We start from the raw sequence: 6,302 nt of genomic DNA on the forward strand, positions 1-6,302 counted from the left end.
ATGAAAAAGGATAAAATAAAACTCCCATTCCAAAATCTGTAATTGAAGAAAACATTCTGCCAGCAGCTCAAGCTCCAGGAAACATTTCTTAAACCTTTCTCCCACCAAACCACAAGGCCTGCAAAGAATCAGGTAAAGGTAAACCAAGGCAGAGTTATATGCTATGGCTACACCAGTGACAAGAGCCCCAGAAGCCATCCCAAACTCCCACTAAATCCCACCTGCCATGGTAACAAAGTTCCAATAATTTTCTGGGGGACCTTTAATCACCATTAAAATAATGTCACAGCAACTCTAAAAACTAGAGACCAAGCTTAAATTTTTTTAAATACATAAAACAACATAAACAATCTTTTTTTAAAAACAGGAAGATAATGTCAGGAACAATTCATTAAAGTCTTTCAGGATAAAATAATCATGATGGCCAGGAACAGCACCAAGAACATTAGGTCCATTGAATAGGTGATATATCCAACATTATTACTGGTCCCCATCACAGAAATGTTCCATCTGAGTTAAGATAGCTAAAAAATTACAAGTCTTTTACATGTAGCCTGTGCTAGGCTAAGTGATATCTAGGATATCTTAGATGTCTAAGTTAATGTTAGGACTCACCCCTAACTACAATGTTCCCAGGCTTACCACCTAAAACCTACCCCTCTCTAACAGCACCAAATTTTGACCCATTTAAAAACATCTCCTCATACCATCTTCCTCCATGTACATTGGATGAAGACTTCCCCTCAGTTTCATCCAAGGTCTTAAAAATAACAACTAAATAAGCCAAAGGATTCCTTTTTGTCCAAGTTAACTTCAGGTTATCATAGTTATAAAAAATAATAATGATGACAACAACAAATTTACATTTCTATGATTAACAAGCAAAGCCCCTCTCACTAATGGCAGATTTTTTCTGAGGAGCTGTCCAAACCATTCAGGGAAGGGAAACTTGCCAATTATAGGGAATCTACACCATATTCTGAAGTTTTCACCAGTCCTTTTGAGGGTGCAAAAACCTTGAGACCTGGGTGACCATGAACAGATGATGGAATAAGGAAGTGCTGGAGAGTATTAATTGGAACTGTATCCAAGAGTAGTCCATTCTGATCAGTCAAATCTTGAAGGGTAGATCCAAGAAACTTATGGAATAAAGAATGCTTCCCCCTTATTAGACTTGCCTCAATGTGTCAGACAAAAAGATTGAACACCCAATCCTGATAATCAGAGGTGTGATGAAAATTTGTTGCTTTAAGAGACCATTCCACTGCTCCATGATACCAGCTGCCTAGGGCTGGTGTGGAAAATGGAAAACCCAGTAATTATGACAACAAGCTCAATCCTAAATTTTGTGGTAAAATGGGTACCCTGGTGAGAAGCAATAGTCACACTCATAGGTATAAGCCAGGCCACATTCAGGCATGTATCAACTCTGCCTGCATTAATGGCTAAGCTCATATTTCTACTAGCTTCTCCCTTTTCTGAAGAATCCAAGCCCTTGCCTGGGGCTGAGCCTCCCCCACCACCAGCATGGGAAGATGGATACTAAAGGCATGCCTGTATGCTAAGAATGGTGGTGGTGGTAGTGGTGGTGGTGGTGGTGGTAGAGAGGAAAAGCAAGTGATTGGAGAGGTACTTTGGACTTCTCAAACATACATCTGCCATCATGAATAGGTTTTGTATTGCCTAAATAGCACCCAGTTTGCAAATATAGTGTGTATCTCCTATATCTCTCCTTGTCACAGCCACACACCTAACAGAAGCTTTCCATACTCTGAATCTGGCATAAGACCTGACTGATGACTAAAGCTCTCTCTAAGGTTATTTAGGATCTCTTGCTAAATCCAAAAGCCTTTTCTCAGGCTTCATTCTGAAACTCAGCAGTTTTTGATACTACTGACCATCCCCTCTTCTGAGTGTTCTTTCCTCCCTTTTAAGTCTCAGCTCATGTACTACCTTCTATAGAAAGCCTTTCCTATTTTCCCCTCTCTCTCCTTCAGATTATCAGAAGTATTATGAATATGCTTATTTCTTTGTATGTTATATCCTCTTCCTCCTTCTAACAGTGTACACACTTTGAGACTAGGACTGTGTACCTAGTATAGTGCCTTGAACATATAGTTAGTTGTTAACTAAATAAATGCTTGTTGAATTGGAAACTACCAGATGAGCTATAGGTGTGAGCTCTTCCCAACCTTCCTCCCACCATTGTTTTAGGGTTTCTGTCTCTCCCTCTCCACTTTCTATTCCAAACTGAGAGCATATTTTCTGCCTTTTGCCCTCGCTGCAAAAATATCTAGTTATAATGCTTTGCACATAGTAAATACTTAATAAGCATGCACATTTCATCATTTTCCTTTCTTCTTTGGAAAACATAGAATTTAGAGCTAGGAAGGAATGTAGAGATCACAGAAATCACAAAAATTGAGAGTTGGAAACGGGTGTGCTTGTGCCCCTGGAGTCAGCTAGAAACTGGCTCATGAGAGCCAATTGTAAAATTTTCAAAGTGAGCATTTATTTCTTGGAAATCAGCAAATGCTACAAATCAGGGCTTAATTTTTTGTTTTGTTTATTGTTTAGACTCAAGAAAGTGATGGAGAAAATGTTAATAATGTGTATTAAACTTAAAAGTGTGTCACTCATCCTTTTTTTTTCATATAGCCAGATGTTAAACATTTATCAGCACATTCCTGGTTGGAAGGCCCCTTTAGCCCAATTCATACCCAAAAAGAATACTTGACAAGCAGTCATTCAGCCACTATTTGAAGACTTCCAGAAAGGGATAACCCAACACCCTTTGAAGTAATCAGTTCCCCCTTTTGAACAGCTCTAATTGTTAGGAAATTTTTCCTAACATCAAGTCTAAATTTGTCACTATGCAAATTCCATCCATTGCTCCTAGTTTTGCTCTCTGGCAAGAACAAATCTAATCTCCACATGACAGCCCTTCAAATACTGTTGTGCCCTAGCGCCATGTCTTTTTCTCTCAGTAAACAGTCCCTTTTCTTTCCAATGATTGTCATTTAACATGTACTCAAGTCCCTCCTGCATCCTAAATGTCCTCTTCCAAAACCATTCTCCATCCTTAATTCATCACTTCTTTATGCCTATCCATCGCAATCCCAGCCCCACCCCCAAGTTTCCACTCCAAATCTACCTGTCCCTTCCACTATGCCCTCTGAAATACCTTCCCCATAATTAACACATTGCTGTTCATCATAAACCTTCCTTCCTCATTCTTCCATCTTCCCTCCCTCAAAGAAACATGGCTTCCTCCCAACAATACTGCTTCCTTTGATACCCAGAGTACTGACTATAATTTGTCTAAGCCACCCTAACTTGTTCTTTTGGGGAGAGTCCATATACTTTTTGCTTCCCATTGCCACTTCCAGATCCACTTCAGTCTCCTTTAAGGTTCACACTGTCCAAATTTATCACCCAACTCAGATCCTGATGGCTGTCATCCTATAGACCACCAAGGTATTCTTTCTTTCTCAATAAATTCAATGCCTAACTCACAGTCTTTCTTTCCAACTCAGCTCCTGCCCTTATGCCAGGAAATTTCATTACACATATTAAGATTCTCTCAAATGCCCTAACTTCCTACTTTAATCTACTCAATTGCCAAGATATTTCTCTTCTACCTTAAGTACACACAGAGATGGGCATACCCTTGAAGTTGCTAGCACCCACATGTATGCCATGTACTGGTTCATAAATTCTGGTATTCCTTTATCTGATAAATGATCTGAATTTTATCTCATCCTTCACTGGCTATCCCCTATTCATTTAATGTTCTACCTCTCTCACCTCAAGACTTATCTCTTTCAGGAGGCCTTTCATGGTCTCCTTAGTTCCTAATTCCTCCCTCTTTCAAATTACTTATGATAGGTCTGTATATATCTTGTATGTACTGGTACTTAGATATTATCTGACCCATTTGCATGTATGGTCCTTGAGATTAAGGGCAATTTTTTTTGCCTGCTCTTGTATCCCCAGATCGTAACACAATGTCTGGCATATAATAAGCACTTACATGCTTATTGACTGACTCTCCAGCTTATTAATGTTCTTCTTAACAGTGGTACAGAAGGACTGTCACCTTATTCTTGGAAACTGCACCTCAGACTGAATTGGCATTTTAACTGCTTCATCACACTGCTGACTCATATTAAGCTTACAGTCCACATATATACCCCAGACCTTTTTCAGACCAATTCCTGTTGAATCATGATATCCCCATCTTCTGCTTCTGAAGTTAATTTTTTTAAGCCAAATGCAAAATGTTTTATATTTATTCCTACCGAGTTTCATCTTATTAGATACAATCCCAGTACTGACAAGTACTTGGGATTGTATTAGATACAATCCCAGTAAACTGACAAGATCTTTTTGGATTTTGAGTCCATCACCTAATATCTCTCCTGGCTTTATGTCATCTGCAAATTTGTTAATTATATTAAACAGCATAGGTTCAGGCATAGATCCATAAGGTATTCCACTGAAGACTTCCTAGCAAATTGACATTAAATTCTTTGACTTTGGTCATCCAACCAGTTCCAAATCGATCAAGTGATACTATTGTCTAGTCTACATTTCTTCATCTTCTCAAAAATTATATGAGATACTTAAGAGTTTTGCTTAGACCTAGGTACACTGTATCTACAGCATTCTCTGACTTGTTCTTGATGTTTAACCATTTTTTAAAAAAAAAAATTTTAGGTTTTTCCTAGGAATTTAAGTCTGGAAAGGGAAATGGCAAGCCTCTCCATTATCTTTGCCAAGAAGACCCCCAATGACATTACAAAAAGTCAGACATGACTGGAGTGACAACAAAAAGAAATTTAAGGAAACCTATGGTTTCTAGATTCTGTTCTTGTCTCCATTTTGAAAATCAGAACAACTTTGGTCTTTCTTCAGTTTTGTGGTACTTCTTTTCTCCATGGAAGACCATCAAGGCCAACTCTTGTCACTTTCTTTTTGAGAAAACTAAGGCCCCAAAAGATTATGATTTGCTTGAGCCTCCAGAGTTCAGATTAGAAGTCAGGTTCCCTGATTCTTATTCCAGTGCTCTTTCTACAATACTATGGATATTTGTTAAATGAAGAAAGTAATTATCCTGAGAAATAAATATGTATATGATTAGGGACTAGGTCACCAGATGCATTTTGTAACTAACTAAGACAAAAGTTAGGGAAGCCTAGAAGCAGAGAAGTAAAACTCCATAAGAATAAGGAAGTTTGATTGCTGGTGGGTTGAAGAGGAAGGAATAATATGAATCAAAGAGCTTTCAGATCATATTCCACACCCAATTGCCATAACACATATACATAACATTCCTCAACAGAATTAATGTAATTAATGATAATGCTACCTTAGAAGAGATGGCAGAGAAGGATGCTAGGAAACACACAATATAACTTTTGCCAGAAATAAAAACATTGGTACTATAAACTTGAATACCATTAGATATGAAAGTATCCTAAGCAGGATACTATTCTAAGAGCATTTACGTTGGTTACCCTATCATTTTGATCCATTATTTCAGGAAAACTTCATCAATTCTTCACTTTACACCCTTGTCTTTAACCAGATCATCTTGGCAGTCTCATCAGCAGCCTTGCTCCAGCATATAAATACATTCATACATACATACATACATGTATGTATGTATGAAAAAGTATAAAATGACAATGATAAAAAAGACTAAGCAAAGAAAGAATAAAGATATTTCTCAACCTCCTCCAGTTATAGAACTGTAATCCAGTCAGCTCTGCCTCTGTTCCTGCAACTGGCACATTTCTTCTACTCCTTGGTTGCTTCATTCACTTCACCAGCCTTAACATTCTGGACCAGTGTCCCTCCCTAGCCACCAGTCCCTTGTGTGTATTCCCTCCTCCACTACATTTGAAGATTAATTCCTTGAGGTCAAGGACTATCTTTGCTTTAGTACAGTATGTGGCAATACTATAAGTACTTAATAAGTAAATACTTTTTCAAATTCATTCATCCATGAACTTGTTTTAGATTTCGTTACACAAAACTGCATAGTGTCCTTTCTACTGTATTATTATCTGAAGACATGAAAGGGCAGCGTATTTGCCTGTCTACTTTTTTTTTTAATCATTCCTTGCTACTCAGGTATGTCCTAGTGTTCTCTGCTAGAATACATTCTGGTCCAGGACTACTACCATCCACTATTCCTTGGCACTGAAATAGCTTTAGCTAGGGGTAGCTATGTAATATAGTAGATAGGATACTGGACTTCAGAATCATGAAGACTGGAATTCAAATCCTGCCTCAGA

The sequence above is a fragment of the Vombatus ursinus genome, unplaced genomic scaffold, assembly GCF_900497805.2.
Source record: "Vombatus ursinus unplaced genomic scaffold, bare-nosed wombat genome assembly UNPS02000582.1, whole genome shotgun sequence".
Taxonomy (NCBI): domain Eukaryota; kingdom Metazoa; phylum Chordata; class Mammalia; order Diprotodontia; family Vombatidae; genus Vombatus; species Vombatus ursinus.